Source organism: Balaenoptera ricei, chromosome 5 (genome assembly GCF_028023285.1).
Source record: "Balaenoptera ricei isolate mBalRic1 chromosome 5, mBalRic1.hap2, whole genome shotgun sequence".
Lineage (NCBI taxonomy): Eukaryota > Metazoa > Chordata > Mammalia > Artiodactyla > Balaenopteridae > Balaenoptera > Balaenoptera ricei.
In genome coordinates, this window is record NC_082643.1 from 33,684,709 (window position 1) to 33,706,814 (window position 22,106).

At 36.6% G+C, this 22,106-nt stretch overlaps 1 protein-coding gene across 3 annotated transcripts in view; it reads right to left on the reverse strand.

Annotated features, from left to right (window-relative positions):
- Positions 1-22,106, reverse strand: part of LRBA (LPS responsive beige-like anchor protein) — a 737,360-nt gene that overhangs the window by 50,545 nt on the left and 664,709 nt on the right. The gene's annotated exons all lie outside the window — the stretch shown is intronic.

Genomic DNA, 22,106 nt, shown 5'->3' on the forward strand with positions numbered 1-22,106 from the left:
TGTTCATCATGCTATTTTTTAATCCTTAAGAAAATGAGTATTCAATTATTATATGCGCTACAGGACTGTAGGCAATTAATAAATCATAAACAGGGAAATACAATCATTATCCAGTATTAGTTTCCTTTTTTTATTTGGTAAGGATACCATTAGTAGTCCTTTACGATGACCTTTGAAGAAACGATGATAGCAATTCATTCATTTATGCATTCAATCATAATCGTCAACTATGTATACAGCAGTATTAGGTGTCAATGTTTCTGCCCTTGAAGAAAGTATTCCTAATATAGAAAGCAGGGCATGTATTTGGATGGTTGAGTAACAGTTTGATGCAGTCAGTCCAATAAATTCAAGGAATGCACTATGACTTGCTTAGGCAGAAAAGACTGGAAAGCACCTCTGTGAAAGCTGAGGGTTACGGTGAAAGCAGCACAGGCTTTGAAGTCACATGGACCATGTGCAAATCCTGACTGCACACCACTTAAAAGCTATGTGACCTAGGGCAAGTCATTCAACCTAAGTTTCAATTTTCTTCCTGTAAAATGTGGATAATAGTACCAACCTTATAGTGTTATATTAATGAATAAACGATATATATGTAAAAAACACAGCGAAGTGCTTATTAGTAGAGATTAGACCCTGAAAATGCAGCCAACAAATACTCATTGAGGGGCTTCCCTGGTGGCGCAGTGGTTAAGAATCCACCTGCCAATGCTGGGGACAGGGGTTTGAGCCCTGGCCCGGGAAGATCCCACATGCCGCGGAGCAACTAAGCCCGTGCGTCAAAACTACTGAAGCCCACCTGCCACAACTACTGAAGGCCGCACACCTGGAGCCTGTGCTCCACAATGAAGAGCAGCCCCCGCTCCACACAACTAGAGAAAGCCCGCGCGCAGCAATGAAGACCCAAAGGAGCAAGATAGATAAATAAATAAATAAATAAATATATAAATTTATATTAAAAAAATACTCATTGAGGGCTGCTAACAACACCAATAACAAATATTTATTTAGTACTTATTATTGCCAGGAACTTTTCTAAGTGATTTTACTATCTTATATCACTTAATCTTTAAATTGTATGATGTGAGTACTTTACTATATCCATTTTATAGATAAGGAAAATAATGCACAAAGAACTTAAGTATCTTGTCCAAGGTCACACGGTAATTAAATGGCAGACTCAAAATGTGCACCCCAGCAGCTTGATTCTAGAGCTCATATGTTCAACCATTAAGCTACTCTTTCTGCTTATCTGTTGCCAGGGGCTATGCCAGGGCCTAGCGATAAGACTGAGCACACAAAAAACATGAGCTTACAATCTAATGACTGAATTAATAAAGTACCTCTAATATCAACATCATCATCATCATTACAGTGAACAAAGTATGTGCACACACAATTAGAGCAGCACGCTAGGCAAGGGTTGGTTTTATATAGTAGGAGATAAGGCTGGTCTCAGACATCACAAACCAGAAAAGGAGCCAATAGGAAGTAAGGAGTAGAGACTAGGATCATTTCAGAACAGCAGCTAAAACATCTTTTGATGGGGTAAAATCAATTTATGATCAACATCAAGGACAGTCTTGAGGAAAAAAATATCACAAAAGGGCAACTTGAAGCTTAAGGTAGTCACAAAGAAGGACGTGGGAGCCCTGCTCTTTTATGATATATGGATTTATGACTTGCTTTATGAATGTGAACCTTGTCTCTTTTAGAAACAGTTAGCAAGGCCGGTGCCCTTTCCTTTGACTGCTGCTGCCTTCGGTAGTCCCCGCCCAACAGCCCACATGCATTTCCCCTCATTAAAAAGAAGGGGATCTATATTTCTGTTTTTGTGCCAGTACCATACTGTCTTGATTACTGTAGTTTTGTAGTGTAGTCTGAAGTCAGGGAGCCTGATTCCTCCAGCTCCATTTTTCGTTCTCAAGATTGCTTTGGGGGCTTCCCTGGTGGCGCAGTGGTTGAGAATCTGCCTGCCAATGCGGGGGACACAGGTTCGAGCCCTGGTCTGGGAAGATCCCACATGCCACGGAGCAACTGGGCCCGTGAGCCACAATTACTGAGCCTGCGCGTCTGGAGCCTGTGCTCCACAACAAGAGAGGCCGCGATGGTGAGAGGCCCGCACACCGCGATGAAGAGTGGTCCCCACTTGCCGCAACTGGAGAAAGCCCTCGCACAGAAACGAGGACTCAACACAGTCATAAATAAATAAATAAATATAAGCAGTCATTTACATTTAAAAAAAAAAAAAGATTGCTTTGGCTATTCAGGGTCTTTTGTGTTTCCATACAAATTGTGAAATTTTTTGTTCTAGTTCTGTGAAAAATGCCAGTGGTAGTTTGATAGGGATTGCACTGAATCTGTAGATTGCTTTGGGTAGTATAGTCATTTTCACAATGTTGATTTTTCCAATCCAAGAACATGGTATATCTCTCCATCTATTTGTATCATCTTTAATTTCTTTCATCAGTGTCTTATAATTTTCTGCATACAGGTCTTTTGTCTCCTTAGGTAGGTTTATTCCTAGATATTTTATTCTTTTTGTTGCAATGGTAAATGGGAGTGTTTTCTTAACTTCACTTTCAGATTTTTCATCATTAGTGTATAGAAATGCCAGAGATTTCTGTGCGTTAATTTTGTATCCTGCTACTTTACCAGATTCATTGATTAGCTCTAGGAGTTTTCTGGTAGCATCTTTAGGATTCTCTATGTATAGTATCATGTCATCTGCAAAAAGTGACAGCTTTACTTCTTCTTTTCCGATTTGGATTCCTTTTATTTCTTTTTCTTCTCTGATTGCTGTGGCTAAAACGTCCAAAACTATGTTGAATAATAATGGTGAGAGTGGGCAACCTTGTCTTGTTCCTGATCTTAATGGAAATGGTTTCAGTTTTTCACCATTGAGGACGATGTTGGCTGTGGGTTTGTCATATATGGCCTTTATTATGTTGAGGAAAGTTCCCTCTATGCCAACTTTCTGCAGAGCTTTTATCATAAATGGGTGTTGAATTTTGTCGAAAGCTTTCTCTGCATCTATTGAGATGATCATATGGTTTTTCTCCTTCAGTTTGTTAATATGGTGTATCACATTGATTGATTTGCATATATTGAAGAATCCTTGCATTCCTGGAATAAACCCCACTTGATCATGGTGTATGATCCTTTTAATGTGCTGTTGGATTCTGTTTGCTAGTATTTTGTTGAGGATTTTTGCATCTATGTTCATCAGTGATATTGGCCTGTAGTAGAAAGCCCAGAGATAAACCCATGCACATATGGTCACCTTATCTTTGATAAAGGAGGCAAGAATACACAGTGGAGAGAAGACAGCCTCTTCAATAAGTGTTCAATAATTCTTTTCAATAAGTGGTGCTGGGAAAACTGGACAGGTACATGTAAAAGTATGAAATTAGAACACTCCCTGACACCATACACAAAAATAAACTCAAAATGGATTAAAGACCTAAATGTAAGGCCAGACACTATCAAACCCTTAGAGGAAAACATAGGCTGAACACTCTATGACATAAATCACAGCAAGATCCTTTTTGACACACCTCCTAGAGAATTGGAAATAAAAAGAAAAATAAACAAATGGGACCTAATGAAACTTAAAAGCTTTTGCACAGCAAAGGAAACCATAAACAAGAAGAAAAGACAACCCTCAGAATGGGAGAAAATATTTGCAAATGAAGCAACTGACAAAGGATTAATCTCCAAAATTTACAAGCAGTTCATGCAGCTCAATAACAAAAAAACAAACAACCCAATCCAAAAATGGGCAGAAGACCTAAATAGACATTTCTCCAAAGAAGATATACAGATTGCCAACAGACACATGAAAGAACGCTCAACATCGTTAATCATTAGAGAAATGCAAATCAAAACTACAATGAGATATCATCTCACACCGGTCAGAATGGCCATCATCAAAAAATCTAGAAACAATAAATGCTGGAGAGAGTGTGGAGAAAAAGGAACCCTCTTGCACTGTTGGTGGGAATGTAAATTGATACAGCCACTATGGAGAACAGTATGGAGGTTCTTTAAAAAACTAAAAATAGAACTACCATACAACCCAGCAATCCCACTACTGGGCATATACCCTGAGAAAACCATAATTCAAAAAGAGTCATGTACCACAATGTTCATTGCAGCTCTATTTACAATAGCCAGGACATGGAAGCAACCTAAGTGTCCATCAACAGATGAATGGATAAAGAAGATGTGGCACATATATACAATGGAATATTAATCAGCCATAAAAAGAAACGAAATGGAGGTATTTGTAGTGAGGTGGATGGACTTAGTCTGTCATACAGAGTGAAGTCAGAAAGAGAAAAACAAATACCGTATGCTAACACATCTATATGGAATCTAAGGAAAAAAAAAAAAAAAGTCATGAAGAACCTGGGGCAAGACGGGAATAAAGACACAGACCTACTAGAGAATGGACTTGAGGATATGGGGAAGGCGAAGGGTAAGCTGTGACAAAGTGAGAGAGTGGCATGGACATATATACACTACCAAATGTAAAATAGATAGCTAGTGGGAAGCAGCCACATAGCACAGGGAGATCAGCTCGGTGGTTTGTGACCACCTAGAGGGGTGGGATAGGGAGGGTGGGAGGGAGGGAGACGCAAGAGGGAAGAGATATGGGAACATATGTATATGTATAACTGATTCACTTTGTTATACAGCAGAAACTAACATACCATTGTAAAGCAAGTATAGTCCAATAAAGATGTTAAAAAAAATAATAATAAAAAGAAGGGGAGCAGGGAACAGATTGCTTCCACACTGGGCCTATGGAGTCAGATGGTTCAGAGTGCTAATCTTGACTTCACCATTTATCTGCTGCATGACTTTGAACAAGTAGCTTAATCTGTTTCCCCATTGATAAAATAAAGATAATAATAATAATGCCTAGCTCACAGAATTGTTTGGAAAGTTAAATAATACATATAAGGTGCTTAGCATAATACCAAGCACATAAAAGGCACTAAATAAAATGTTGTATTATTGCTGGGTTTGGGGCTCAGCACGATCCCCGTTTAACACAGCTAAAATAGAGAAGGAAGAAATGCTTCAGGAGTTTACAATGAGCATGATGATGATGAATACATTATTGAAAAAAACTGAAATCTGGCTCAGGATTTCAAAGTATACTGCAGGGCTAAGTGCCGAGAGACAGGGAGATCTCCTTGGAGGTTCAGAGAGCAGTCTAAAACATAAGGAACTGTATACCTCAGTCCTTATGGAAGCTGTGCTATTTGCAAGAAAGGGATAAATATGCAAACTATGATCTAAGGCAAAATCAACAGGTCTTAGTGACTGATGACTTTGAGCAATGAAGAAAAGAGAAAAGACAACACAAATTCTTTTCTTTTGAACTTGCATATTTTAGAGTAGTAAGGCAATAAATAGAAATACAAGTTTCTGTGAGGGAGAACTAGTGATAGCCGTCGAGCCAGGTTGAGATGTCCAGTGCTCAAAAGAAAGCCCGGGACTCGCTCTGGGATGAAACATCAGAGGTATTGATTTGGGTGTCATTCATGCAAGAGAAATTCAAGTCAATGGTTTTTGATCTTGCCCTCTCACTGTGTTTATGTGTGTATCCTGCAGAATTGAGCTCAAACTCTCCTTTATATAATACTGCCCTGATCAAATGTCTTCAATTAACTGCCAGTACTTAAAAGACAAAGGCCTACTCCTTGATATGAGGCACTGAGAAGAATGCTATATAATTTCTATGGTATCCTTGACAAAAAATAAATAACTTCATTCGAATCACATGAAAATATCAGAAAGACAAATTAAGGGACATTCAACAAAATATCTGACCACTTTTCACAAATATCAAGACCATTAAAGAGACGCAAAGACCGAGTCACTGTTACACATAGAAGGAAACCAAGAAAGTATCAACTAAATACAACGTGGAATTCTGCATAAGATCATTAGACAGAAAAAGAATCGTTAAAGAATGTGATGACATTTCACAAGGTCTGTAGTTTAGTTAATTATATTGAACCAACGTTATTTTTATGGTCTTGATCATTTTACTAAGATTATGTAAGGTGCTGATCTTAGGGGAGCCTGGGAAGAAATGTACACAGGAAATTTTTCTACTATGTTTGCAACTTGTCTGTGTCTAAAATTATTCAAAATAAAAAATTTAAAAAGAAAAAAAAAGATAAAGACCTACCGCTAGGCAATGTAAGTCTTCCTACCTCTCTAACTTTCATTCCCTCATCCTATGCCCTGTACTGTCAAGCTGATTTTCTTCCACAAATGTAACCAGCCATTTCTGCCTTACGTTTTCTCTCATGCCGCTGACTCTCCTAGATTAGTTCTCCTCATCTTCAGTTTTCTAAGGCGTACCCCTCTCTAGAAAACCCTGCTTGAGTTCTACCTTGTTGGTGTAACATTTCCCAAATCTTATAGCCTATTCATGCTGCTGATTACATACTTGACTCAGGCTTCCTTGTAATGTTATTTAGCTTTTATGAGATTACTGGTCTGTCTCAGCAACTATACTATAGGGTCAGAATATCATATTTTAGTAGTGTGCAGCAGGAAGAACAGTACTTTGTACATAGTATTCACACAACAAACAAGTTTACTGAGTACCTTTTATACAGCAAGGCCGCCCAGACCCTTGTGCCTCATCTAGGGTTATAGTGGGACAACAAACAAGCACAGTTCTTGATGAGGCAAAATGGGGGTGAGGAGGAGAATGGGGGAGTGATAAGTGAAGGCTGACAGCTGCTGTTACAAAGCAGTCAAAAGAGCCTTTCTTAGAAAAGTTCTGAAGGATGTCACTAAAGGCAGTAATTCTCACTTTCAGCCCCCTACACACCTGAGGGATATGACAACACTCCAGTGTCTCCCTGTAGCAGTGATTCTTAAGGGCCAAGTGAGAAATCCTGGGGGAATATGTGTGATTTGAAAAAGCCCCTCAAGTAATTTTGTTTATTACTCTCTTCACTTTTCCCTTCAGCCCTTTGTATACAGCAATAGAAAATTCAGAGGCATAACGGAGGTTTGAAATCACAGGAAACATACAGGTATAACATTCAGGAAGGTGAATAGGTAAGAGCGTAGCTTAATGAACTCTACCAAATGCCTAAACTGTTTTTAATGAACTCTCCTTCACCAAGAGAGTTTTGGTCCCAGGTGATATATTTTTAGAATTTGTTTATTATGTTAAATTTTTATTATGGAATAGGATAATGGATCCCTATGTACCCATTAGTCAATTTCAATAATTATTAACACATTTGGCCGTAGGTTATTTTAAGGTGGTGGTTCAGCCTAGGCAATGTGCTAGAAAGATTTATTGGAAAATAGGGGACTGTGCCTACCTTTAAGCAGTTTATTTTTTCAAGTCTACTGCAAAACTACACTGAGAACAAAAATATCAAAAAATGACCCCAAATTGAAAACATTAGCCAGCAGCCTTCATCTTTGTTCAGAAGGGTTAAACACACCTGGACTTGAAAGGAGATGTTCAACCCTAAAGCTGCAAATGTGATTATGTGACTTCTCTAGTTAAAATCCTTCCATCCAAATTCCTTATCACGGCGTGGCCCCGTAGCATGGGGTTAAGTATGCAGACACTGCAATCAGACCGCCTCAGTTCAAATATTAGCTTTATCACATATTAGCTGAGTGACTCCGGCAAGTTATGCCTTAGTTTCCTCGTCTAAAAATGGTAATAATGACAGTGGGTCTTTATTGGGTTGCTGTGAAGATTAAATGAGATAATATAAAACACTTGGGACAGTTCTTGACAGGTCAGTGTTTGATGTTACTATTACAGCATATACATAAAAGACAACATGGTGTCTGGCTGAGGTTAAGAAAGCATTTAATAAATGTTACTAACCACTTATAATTAAGGTTAATAATAGTAATCTAGCTCCTGCCTATGTTTCCAGTCTCATGCCCTGACACTGTCCCTCTCACACTCTATAACGTGTGATGTAATGTGTCAAACTGCTTCCGTTATTTGTTTTCCGATTTTTTCTATTCCCTTTCTCTGTGCAGTTGCCTCCTCTTCATTCTTTAAGACTCAGCTCAGCATCTCTGTACTCTGAGAAATCTCTTTCTAGATCTCAGCCAGACTGTTGTTGCCCCGCCCTGTTGCTTTGGAGCAATGCGCACAGACCCCTACTACTACTTAACTAAAATTCTAATTACTGGTCTAATTTCTATCTTATCAATTAGACTATAAGTCTTCCTGAGACCAGAGACTTCTAAGTATTTCTGTGCTTCTGGGGGCCTGACACACAGTAGGTGCTCAATCAATATTTACTTAATGAATGAATGGTTATCCAAGTCAGCGTAATTCAGCAGGTATGCAGCTAAGAGATACACTCCTAACACTATTATAGAGCAGCCCAGCACTGAAAAGACATTCTATTAAACATTTCTACTACTTTGCTGTACAGCAAGAAACTAACACAACATTGTAAAGCAACTATATTCCAATAAAAATTTTAAAAATTTTCTACTGAAAAGCTTACTTCATTCTTATTCATCAATTCCCAATTATTTCTGTAAATAGCCTGTTACTACTTTCTATAATAAACCTGAAATCAGCAGGCAGCATTCCAGATGTTGAAATACATAGTAATAAAAAAAGACTATGCAAATACTTCAAGACATTCCAGTAAAACCACATATTTATGTTTTATAAACAGCATCTCAAATATTACCTAGAGAATTTATTAATGGATTTCTAAATGGAAATATTATGAAAAGATTTTCAGCAAGTTGTGCATTCTATTGTTTTCTGTGCCAACCATTGCATACTTGCATGATTTTATGGCTATATAGAGAGAAAGAGATATTACATATAGAGAGAATATAGATACACACACTAGATAAAACAAAAGAATGAAAGAAAAGAGAGAAAAGTAAAGGAAAGTAGACTGGCTTAGTGACAATGTAGGGCTTCAACTTAACAGTGACTATTTTAGTCTCTCTGAAGTGGTCTTTTTAATCTAACAGAGGAAACAAGTTAACTCAGTACAACACTTAGTAACCAACAATAAAGCTGTAAAACTTTATTTTAAGATGAGTTTGGGGGAGGAATAACTTAAACATATGGATGCAATTAAGGTAAACACATATGTACTCTGCTTTTTTTTAAGCACACAACTCTGAAATTGCATTTTATCCCCTATATATTTACATCTAAAAGCACTATAAAATTGGGATAGGGAAACTGAAAAAATCATTTATTAAGAAATAACATGCCATTTATTAGTATATTAAAAATTTCTGATATTACCAAAATTAAGTACTAGAAGGCTATCTTAAGATTCTAGAGTAACTCCTTACCGAAAGATATTTACAAATCCAAATAAGACTTCATATTTTGGATTTCAGAATTAATTCACTTTTCAATGTTTAGAAAGAGTCACAATAAGGCCATTTAGTGATTTCTCCTGTGTTACGTATCATATTATCACTTGTGCCTACTTCTCCCCCTTGCCCTTCACACACTTGAATTAAGCTGGAGAAAAACTTGCTGGATATTTGACCAGTTTCCACTGTTTACTGACCAACTTTCTAGTTAACCAGCCTCAGTGCCCTCTGAAGCCACTGTTAAAAATCCAGATTTGGTATTAGCAAATTAAAAAAGCATACTAATTATTACATATGTTAGTATTTAATTCCTAAAGGACAAAAATCCTGATAATATTAACTACTAAGGCCAAAAGAAAACCTGTAACAACTAGATGCACTTGATTAAAAATGGATGAAGACTCTAAAAGAGAAAATTATCTTTATAATATAAATGGTCTTGTTTGCATAATACCTCTAACTGCTTTAAAAAAAAAAAAAGGCAAAGCATCATTTAGAAACGTTGTGAAACCAGGCTCCCTCTTAACATAAGAAATTAAATACAGAGTTACTTTTTAGTAGTCAGAACAATAAGTGAACAAAATTTTAAAAAATAGCATAATGAACCTAAAAGAAATCTTTTAAGATTGGAATATAAATATTCACAGTGCCCTGGAAATAAAAAATATATAGGAATCAAGCTTTGTAAAGCATAATGTAAAAGATAAGTAGCCTATCAAGAAACAAGTGTCATGGATATACTACCAGCATATGGAATTTTAAAAAGTCAATCAGATTTTACATTCAAAATAAACACCAGATGATATTTAACCAACAAATTATGCAAAGTAATCCACACAAAAGATGTATATAGTGAAGAAATAAGTTAATTGAACAGAAGTAATTCTATGTAAATTTGGACTTGAAAGACAAACTTTTTTTTTTAATTTTGAGAAATTAGACATAGAGAAAAACAAAAATTTAGTTAAAAGTCAAATTTTTATGTTTTCTGATAAAGATTGAGCTATTGATTCCACTTCTACAAATTTTCATAAAAGTGGAGTCAGATGAATGCGAAAAGATTAAGATACAAAGATGGTTATTATAGCACTTTATAATAGTAAAAATTAGGGGAAAAAACTAATTAAATTATGCTAATGGAATACTATGCAGTCATTAAAATGAGTGAGTTGAACTGAATATATGTGACATGGAAACTAGTCTATAGTATATTGATTAAAAAAAATTCCAAATCATCAAAGAATATCGTTTATTATCTCATTTAAATAAAAAAATTAAAAATAAAATAAAATTAAACTATATAAACACACACTAACATGTGTTATGTGAGTACATGTATACACATACATAAATACACACGTGTAAAATCTGGAAAGGTACATAAACTTATCAGCTATTATCTCTGGTGGGGGGTAGATGAAAAGACTGGCAGAATAAAAATTAATACCTTCTTCACTTTTATACTATTTGATATCTTAGACAAAGCATGTATTACTTTTAAAATAGAGTAATAAAAAATTTCCATTTTGAAACAAATCTAAAACTAAAAAACATAAAAATCTAAAGAAAAATCTGACAATATGCAATATAGCTTTATGAAATTTAATTTTTCCATTAACATAGTAACCAGAAGTATTTCTTAACCACCTAGGGACAATTCCAACTGATAAACTGGTCAAACACTATGAAATCAATAGACCTTGCTACAAAGTTAATTTTGTTATTTTGAGCTTATTTCCTAAATTATTTCTATCTGATTTCAAGGAGCCATTAGTTTTAGCAATATTTTACCATCATTTATCGCTAACTAAATATTTAGAAAGGTATATACACTTTGCAAGTAAACAATGTTTTACTTACATTAGGTATTTGGAAGCATATACATATCATGATGGCATACAGTACATAAAGAGCAAAGAGAAAGAGCAGCTAGCTAAATAAAGTAAACCTCTAAAAAAAAAAAAACGAATACAGTGATAAGAAACCAGGGGAGAGGGGAAATTAGGAAAAGGACTATTTTTACTTATATTTTTACTCAATAATATTATGGAAGTTACCAGGGTGAAATATGATGTAATTATAAATTGTGAAAATATGCATAGATTTCCTATTAGTGCTTTTAACCGAGCCCATATATTCCAGGCACGTTACCCTGAGGTCCAGCCCAGCCCAGCCCAGCTCAGCCTCACTGCAATCTCCACTTCTTGTAGCTGTCCATCCACTGCAGCATAATCCCAGCTGCCAATCTGAAAGAAACCAGCTAGTCAGAGCAGACACAACCAACAGAAACAAACGTCACTCAATAATGTTCAGCGGCGCTGTGTTCATGGATAATTTCAAACAGTATCTCTGTCTAGAACACTGATGTGCTCATTCAAAACACCTCCATCTCTAGCTACTGGAAACGAGTAGATAAAGCAGCCTGCCTAGAAAAATAAGTGGAATGTTGCTTCAGAAAGGCTGCCAATACTAAGAGGAAAACATAGTGAAAGCATAGTAAAAAGTTCTTAAAGAAAAAAAAAATTCAGGATAGTTGCATTCAGGAGGTTAAATTATTTCTCAAAACCAGACAAATATGTTTAAACTATGTTACGGAAAGAAACAGTCATTTGGTAAGAATCATTTCATCTATTTTTTTCAATAATATTTGTATCTACCATGTACAAACACTGGAATGAGGTGCAGTTAGGAATCCTTGACCTCAAGGCACTTAAGCCTGAAAGACAACACACACACACACACACACACACACACACACACACACACACCCCAATTACACAGTACTGGCAGGGACAGAGAGAGGGAAGGCAATACATTTACTGTTATGACATAGTTAAATAATATCTAACATTTAAAAAATTTGCACTTAAGCATTTCCTAAATACTGTATGAATAGAATCTCAGTTCCCTCTTTGCACCAATAATGGAAACTAAAAGTAGTGATTCTAAGTAAACTTCCTCGTCTTTGTTAGAAATAAAACAACATTGCTATTCTGAAATTAGAAATTTGACTATGCTATTGTAACAGTCAGCAATCTGTTATACTTGCAAATAATCTTACATAGATTTTTCAAATCTAAGTAATTTTTCAATCTTAATCTTTCTAGAAACTTGAATTTAGTGTAAACTTTTGAGAACAAAATTTAGTCACTTGATTTGAGAGTACTTTTCATACTTTCAATTTAAAATGAAGATGGTGCCTGAAGGGATCAGGGGTTTATGACAGAAGTCATCAGCACATGGAATTGCTCAGGATTCCTTGGGTAGCTGATAGAGGAAAAAAAATCATAAAAATATTAATACTTTGCTTTATGTCCTTGCATGTATAATTCAGCTACACCTATTTAACTAATAAGTTTGTAATAGGCATAATCACTAGCAAAATACAAAGATTAGCTTTCCTGACAACTTTAATGTTTAATTGACCAAGGGAAACTTTGTGCTTTTAATGTACAAGGAAGTCTGGCATAATTTCAAGGTATTTTTAAATGTAGGTTTTCAATGAAAACCTGACGAATCCTTTACTGTTTGTCTTTTCATTGTGCAGTTCCTGCCCCGCACTGTGTCAAATTTGCCATCTGTGTAACACACTTCTGGCTAGAGATGCTTCAGGATTATTTTTGTAACGCCCTGAACTGTGGCTGCGTGAAGCCTTAACTTACTGTATTCAATACTTATACTTTATTCTCTTGCTACGACCATCGTGACCATGTGGTCCTAAGGTCCTACTCTTAAATCTCACTGCAGTCACTACAAAAATTCCTGCCCCACCTGCTTAAAACGGGCTTACACACCATTCCCCGAACTATTTAACAAATGTTAACAATGCTATAAATACCAATTGTGTTTACGCTTTCTGAAAGATTCACTGCAGCCAGTGTTCTGCAGTAGTGTTAGAGCTGAAATAAGCTGTTGACTCCCACCATGAAAGTGATTGAATTCTAAGCCAAAAATGCTTTTCCTTGGATAAGACATCTGATTTGCTACCGCTGTCATGAAACTGGGGTCATGTGAACTTAAACACTGCTGCTGCTTCTTTTGGAAAACAGACCTTCTCAGAGTGATTATGTGTTACTAAAACAGCATTTGGAAGGATAAATTTGGAAGAGGGAAAAGCAACCACTGACACGAAACACAACGTAGGGAGAAATTTTCAGGTTTTACTTTCATATTATGAGACCCATTGTATATAATTGTTTAAATTGAGCAATATCATGGCTCTCCTTTTCCTCTTCCCTACCCATCTATGTAAATAGAGCTGAGTTCCATTTTCAGAAGGAAATAAATAACTTCAATTTCCAAACTCACATAAACATAAAATCACATTGTATTTGCTTGAAAAGTAAAGGAGAAAATGATGCTTCCAGAGGAAATGTAGTGAGTACTTACAATAAGGTGCAAGATGGAAAAGCAGGGCTTCCCTGGTGGCGCAGTGGTTCAGAATCTGCCTGCCAGTGCAGGGGACATGGGTTCGAGCCCTGGCCTGGGAAGGTCCCACATGCCGCGGAGCAACTAGGCCCATGAGCCACAACTACTGAGCCTGCGCGTCTGGAGCCTGTGCTCCGCAACAAGACAGGTCGCGATAGTGAGAGGCCCGCGCACCGCGATGAAGAGTGGCCCCTTCTCGCCGCAACTAGAGAAAGCCCTCGCACAGAAACGAAGACCCAACACACCCAAAAATAAATAAATAAATAAATAAATTTATAAAAAAAAAGATGGAAAAGCACGGATGATATTGTTCATATTAATGCTATCCTATGCAACATCTACCTGCAGTGTATCTTTTGCTCTTTGAACCTCCACCTCTGCTTCCCAGCTCCAGCGCACCCCAGGATCTGCCCCTGCCCTCCCTTCATAATGGCTGCTCAGACCCTGTGCTGTGTCTGTACTTTTCCTTTTGTCAAAACCTCCTATCAAGTTCTACGCACAGAGAGCTGAATGACTGGAAAAAATCGTTTAAAAAAAAAATCTGTAACCAAATAAATGATCTCTAATGGTAAAGTTTCAAGCACTGAGTGAAAGGCAATGAAGTCTATGGCAGAGGCTTTTTTTCTGTGCATATCAAAGCACATCATATAGAAATTGCTATAGCTGACTTTAGCATGAGACTCGCATTAGCTAACAGAGTCTAAACTTAGGGACCGACGCCTTCTACTCTTTTATTTTATACTTTCAGAGTATTTGAATTTTCAGAGTTAATGCACATTTTTTGGATAAATAAGTTGTTAAATCCCTTTATATACAAGTTAATTATATACAAACACACACACACACAATTTAGTAGTGAACCCAGAGATTGAGAATTCATGAATCATAGGTCAAAAGCCTTCCTGCTTTTAGAAAATGATGATAAGGACTACAATCAACAGTGATGTATCTAAGATATTCTCCCTAAGAGTATAAGTAATCTTTTTCGGTCCTCCTCAAATATGCTGGGAACAATGAGGAAATAAATTCAAACTGCTAAAAAGTATGAAAAAGAATCCTAGTTCAGTGAGTTAAATAACAATCTAAGAGATCAGAGGTACTCTAATTTCTGAGAGAGATAAAAGTTAAGAAATTGTAAATTCCTTCTTCTTTATCAAAGTTACACGAAGATCATTATACAAAGTCACTATCCTAGCAATGTTAAACATGGCCAGTGCCACAAAGTAATTACAAGAGACCTCCAAACAGCCAAAAGCAAAGTCAGTATCCTTATCCTCATGTTAACGTGCATCACTTGTTTGGATTTTCAAGCAGAGACTTTTCCCCCTCAAAAGAGAGAAAGAGTTGTGGGTTGGCTTTTTCCTCTTGATTTTAAAGAGAAACAAATTTCAGAATACAGAAAGTAGCAAATAAAAGAATTCCATGATCTCACTAACCAAAGATAATGACTATCTTTGGTGAGATGACCATATAAACATCTTGAGGTCTATAATTACAGAAATTTCCTAATGCATATATACACATTATAAAATTTGTATTTTCTATGTTTCATAACATGATCTGTTTTGCCATGTAATATGGCAAAGTATTTTTCCATAGCAATACACATAGAACTAGATAGCAATATTTTTTAATGATGTATATAGCATTCCACTGTATGGATTTACCAATATTTATTTAACCAGTTTCTCTATTGTTAGACATTTATGTGGTTTTGGTTTTCATGGGGTTTTTTTGCTATTATGAATAACTATACACTTGAACATCTTTTTTTACATATGTGTTCAATTATTCCTTTTGGTTAAAGTTCTAAGTAAATAGTGGGTGAGTATTTTAAAAACTGATAGATTGCTATAAAAATTCAATCTATTTTATCCTCACCAAATATATGACAATGTGTGTTTCTAACTGACATGAGGAATTTTCATTATTTTTCATTTTAGATGATCTAATAGGTAAAAAATGCTGTTGGATTTTAAATTGAATTTCACTGATTTCTAGTGAGGTTTCATACATTTGTGGCTTGTATTTCATCTTTTGTGAATTATCTGTTCCTGAACTTTGTCATTTGTTGTTTTTTTTGGATGTACAATAACTTCAATTTTTATGTAGACAAATATATCAATTTCCTTAATGACTTTTGGTTTTGATATTGACTTACAAAATGGGCCTTCTCCATTCCAAAAATTATTAAAATACTCACCTACAGTATTTTCTAAGTCCTGTAGTTGCATTTTTTATATTTACAATATAATCTTTATTCCAAACAAAAACATGTAATTCATTTGTAATTTCTTTTACCTTAAGATGTGAAATAGGGATCTAAATTTTTGCTATAACAGTTAGCTAGCTGTCTTAACACCACATGTTGAATAAGACAGCCTTTTCCCAGTGATTTAAAATACCACCTTTATCATATATTTTCATATATCATATGTCTATTTCTGGAAGCTCTATTCCGTTCCATTGAAGCTTAAAACTAGAGCATAGAGTTTTGATTACTATCATTTATACTTTTGTAGCTGAGGAAGTAATCAAAACCTATTTATTTACTTTAAATTTAGTTCTATCATATCTGGTTATTTGGTTTCTCAGGCTATCACATCTAAAAAATAGCTAATTGTTGACTAAGAGGACAGGTACCCAAAAGGCAGACATACTGACCTGGTAACAAGAAGTAAGAACTGATAGTTTTAGAGTAGAAATAGGAAAAATATAAAAAGAGAGCATAACAACTTGAGAAAGAATAGCAGTACAGGATTCTTTAGCTTAAGTTCAAATATACCACAGAACAATAACTAATGTTAATAACAAAAATCACATTCATTAATTACACTCCTCACTTGTCATTACTCATATCATATGGTAAAACTGCCTCTACTCCTAAAAACTGTAGAGCGCCCATTGTTTTTCAAGTACACATAGAACATTTAAGAAAACTGACTATGCCCAAGGTGACTCAAGTCTCAATCTGTATCATATGTATCAGTCTTCAGCTTTAAATTAAGTTAAAATTAGTAACAAAAAGATACTAGATTGGATGTATGAAGGCAAGCCCTTGCTGAAGAGACGACCTTCAAGCCGAGGCACGAATGACAAGGAGCCAGCATGTGAAAATCTGGGATAGTCAGAGAAAATGGCTATCATAAAAAGGTGCTAATCCAGTGACAACCTTCACAGGCTCAGGAACAGAAAGAAGGTCAGTGAAACGGCGCACACGAATGAGGATGAGAACAGCATGGCATGAGATCAGAGAGGCAGGCAGGGGCCAGATCATGTGGACCAAGCAGAATTTTATTCTTTGTTTAATGTGAAATAGGAAAGCTTAAGTAGAGGAGGGATGTGATCTGATTTACAGTTTTAAAATGTCACGTTGGCAGCTCTCTGGAAAGTGGATTGTAGGTAGTAAAGGGTAGAAAAGGGTGACCAGGACTACTAATGTTAGTCAGGGGAGAGATGATGACGGTGGCTTAGACTAATGACAGACATAAATGGTTTCCAAATGTGCTTTGGAGACACCATCAACCTAACTGCTCTTCATCACCAACTTCTTATGCCCCCCCCCCCCCGCCACTCCCCACACGTTATTCTCCAGCCATGGGGCTGTACAGTGCTCCTTCCCATACACTGTGTTCCCTGCTTTCCACTGCTTCACCTACTTAACTCCTCATTCTTTCAGGATTATACTCAGGTGGGTTATTCTTGCCTAAATCTGGGTTGGCTGTTTCTCCCTTGTGCTCAGATATGTAGTGTACACATCTCACTCAGAGCACATCACTGTACTTACAATTTTTAAACACTTATTTCTGACCTAATAAAACTCCATCAGTGAACTGTTTTACACTAAGGAAGCTAACTGAGCTCTGAACTTTTGGATATAGCAAATATCATTTACATGATAATTGACAGGAGAACTCTGGATATAAGAAAGGATATAGAATTGTTCTAGAAACCATGCCTATAAATACAATTATATTCTAAATATATTAAAGAAAGTCTTTAAGGAAAATACTTATTTTACATTTTTTAGGAAAAGAAACATTATTTTATAAAGTTAATATTCAACTCATCATTAATTTATTTTGTGAATTTGGATTTTGGAACAAGGTTTTTTCCTTAATAAAAATATTTATTCTTACTCAGATCTGACTCTGAATTCAATTAACCTAAGTTTTCTCTCTTTTTAATTTCTTCTTTCCATGGTTTTTAGTTTTTCTTTCTTTCTTTCTTTCTTTTTTTTTTTGAAATGCCGGTAGAAGGAAGAAAGGTGAATGAGTCAAACCAAATTCAGCAGAATTAATCATCAGAAAATAACCAATTTTTATTTATTTGTACCTTGTCTATAAAAACATATATGTAATACTAGGAAAGTAGAGTAGATTAAAAGTGGTAAAGGTAGAGAAAAAGGGAAAAAGGTACCCCAAGGAAATAGAGAAATAATGAAGAGTCAAGAGGTCTGTTAGAATAAAGAGCTCAAGGTAAGAATATATCCTCTAGTCAGAGGTCACAGATATTTGGCTGGGGGGGGGGGGGGGGGAGGAAAAGCAAATTTGCCTGAAAAATAATTCTTTCTGGTGTGTGACATATGCGAATACAGACATGGTTGTACACTGACAACCCAGCTGTTTTCTAAAAATTAAAAACAACATAAAAGTTTAACGTGCTGCAGGCTGTTTCTCTGATTACTCTTCCTCCTCTTATGGTTATCATTTCTATTGTTTAGCGCTTTTTTTATAGAGAGATTATTTTTATGATCACTTACTGCACCATATGTATTAATCATTCACTCTAGAATAAAGCTTTCTCAAGAGGAATGGAGCTTTTCCCAAGTAGTAAGTGAATACACGACTTGTATGTGGGAAGCCTGCCTCTGTGTATGACTGTGTGGACATCTAAGTGTCCCTGATTGAACCAAGTATATCATAGTGACCAGAAATAAGCCTAGTCTAGTCTGCTTTTAATACTAGAGAGGCACAAATCCATCCTGGTACCATTATTGTGATTTCACAGGGATAATGTTTCAATATAAGCCAAGTGTATGCACAGATTTCCTAGTATTAGGGATGTTAAAGCCTCTTAGAAGAACAAGATTCTGAAGGAAAAATGGTACGGCCTGGAGATGGGGTGGAGAGTACATTAGAAGATGGTGATAGCGGAAGCTTTACAACTAGCAAGACTTGACAAGGCTTGGGAGGCTGTCCTGGCCTGGGGTTACGGGCACATGGTTGGCCAGAGTAGAGCAATGGGAGCTGCCTCCCGGAGTTTCCTTATATGAATTTCCATTGTTCTCAAAGTGTGGAAGGAAACATTTTATGAAGACAGAGGCAGTCTGTGAGCGACCTCTCTGAAAGACTGTTCTACTCCCAAGTCACTGTGTATTCTGTAACCCAGCCTTTTTTCTTTATAGCACTCATCACTAACTGAAATTAGTTTTTATTGTTTATTTTCTGTGCACCTCATTGGAATGTGAGCTCCATGAGGGAAGGGGTTTGGACTGACTTTCTCGCTCATCTCTGTATTTTCAGCACCTTGAACAAAACGAATATTTGTTGAATAAGTGAATGAAAAATTAATGAAAGAATAAACCTTCCCAATTTATAAGGCCCTGTCTTATTTACCCAAACCAGCCTAGATCCACCATTTCAACAATATCCCTTTAACAATTTCATTAACCACCCTTCCACTCTCAATTCTTTTTTTTAAAGAAAAATCTTTTATATCCCTTTACAGTTGCTCCTAGTTGTCTTTTTAAAAAAATATTTATTTATTTATTTATTTGGCTGTGCCAGGTCTTGGTTGAGGCACGTGGGCTCTTGTGTTGCGGCACACGGCCTTCTCTCTAGCTGTGACGCCTGGGCTCCAGAGCATGTGGGCTCAGTAGTTGCAGCACGCGGGTTTAGTTGCCCCGCGGCATGTGGGATCTTAGTTCCCTGACGAGGGATCTAACCTGCATCCCCTGCATTGAAAGGTGGAATCTTAACCACTGGACCACCAGGGAAGTCCCTCAATCCTTTTTTTATATATTCCACCATACTCTCATGGCCAAACCCCATCTCTCTCTCCACATGTATAATTACACACACACACACACACACACACACACACACACACACATGCACACCCCTTCTCTATTCAACTTTTTTCTACATCTATTCTCCCACTATTGAGAACAGAGAAAAACATGTAAAGGAAATAATAATTTACATATTATTGAGCATCAGTTAAGCACCTATCACTATGTCAGGTATTTCCACAAATATTACCTCACTTTTGGCACAAACCCTCATAATCTTGTTGCCTTTCCACCTCATTCAGGCACATTTACTTACACCAGTCCCCAGGCTAACCTTCCACTCTCTAACCGCAGACAAGGCAGTATTGTTTCCCGCTGTCCGGTGCTTTATCTATCCGTGTTCTGGATTTTGTTCCTTTCCTTTTCCTCATAGAGCTTGGCAGTCTATTTCATGCTTTCTTTCTTCTATGTTTCATGTGCTTCTCTCTTTTTGGATATTTCCAATTAACACAGAAGCATGGTCAATTACCTATCCATTTAAAAAAAAAAATCTCCCTCAGAGTGACTGGTAATGGGTACAGGGTTTCTTTCTGTGGTGACAAAATGTTGTAAAATTAGATTGTGGTGATGCTTGTAGAACTCCATGAATAAACCAAAACTACTGTACTGTATACTTCAAGTGGGTGAATTGTATCATATGTGAACTATATCTTAATAAAGCAGTGACAAGTTCTCCCTTCCATCATCTCCTTTCCTCACTGTGTTTACTTGTTCGCCTCCCATTCACAGCACAGTCCTCTACCATCTAAGCTTCCTCCTCTAATGACTCTTAGAATAATCCAATGAGGACTTTTCAGTTCTTATTTGTTCAGCTTTCTTTCAGACAGATTCTAAAACACACATGTGGTTATGTCACCAACCTCCAACCTTCAATCCACTGTCTTATAATGCAGTTAAAATTACTTTCCATGGCATTAAAATTACTTTTTCTGGCTCCTGTCTATCTCTTTCCCCTTATCACTTTTGGCTCATTCCACAAACATAATCTCCAGCCATGATCTCTTTCACACATTGTGCAGGAGGCTCATAGAGTTTCTTCTGTGTCATTATCCTTTGCTCACAACTCTATCCAATGTTCTTATTCACCCTTCAATCTACAGCTCCGGCCTCTCATTTCCCAAAAAACATGGCTGGATTCTGGCAGTCTAGGTTTAGTGCCTATTCTCCACGCTTGTGCATGCATGCAGTGTACTTATCTCTACACTGAATTTATCACAGTATTATAACTGTTTACTTATCCATATTTCCCCACTAGACAATGAACTCTAGCTGATGAGGGCAGGGACTTGCCTTTCAACTCTTTAACCTTATTACATAATTTAGGTTTAGTAAAAGGTTGTCGAAAAAAATTAATGACCTAGTCTTGTTTTCTGTTTTCTCCTTGCCTCACTTTACAATGAATTCTGTATGAATCTTCTAAGAAACAATCTCTAATAACTTCTCTAGTGTTAACACTTCATGATTCTTTCTATGATGCAATCGGTAATTCATATTCTTTTCCACAGTTGTGTTTTCTAACCCACAGGTTTAACAGGGAACAACATAAGGGAAGGAACTAACACTTGCTGAGTACTTATGATGGGATAGGTACCATGGCAGGCCTTTTCATGTATTACACAACAGTTAATTCTCCATGAGGTGGGCGTTATCATACCAATTCCATATACAGAGTCTCAGGAAGAGCTAAGTCACACCACTAGTTGGCACTGGAGCCAGGAATCAAATCCACATTTGTTTGTTTGTGTATTCTACTGTATCACACTACATTGTGTCACAAAATTCAGCACTATAATAAGGAATGGCTACGATAAAAGATCATATTTGTTTCAATAACATTCAGAAAGCAAACATGTATACTTATATGAATAATGCTAAGTAATGAATGACAGTCTTTCAAGAACATTGAGTACCCACCATACATCATAGGCCATGTTTTTTGAGTGAATGCTGAATCTAATATATAATACATGTTTATATAACATATAATATAAAAATAAATTAGGGGGTGGGACTTCCCTGGTGGCACAGTGGTTAAGAATCTGCCTGCCAATGCAGGGGACACGGGTTTGATCCCTGGCCCGGGAAGATCCCACATGCCGTGGGACAACTAAGCCCATGTGCCACAACTGAGCCTGTGCTCTAGAGCCTGCAAGCCACAACTACTGAGCCCACGCACCGCAACTACTGAAGCCCACATGCCTAGAGCCTGTGCTCTGCAACAAGA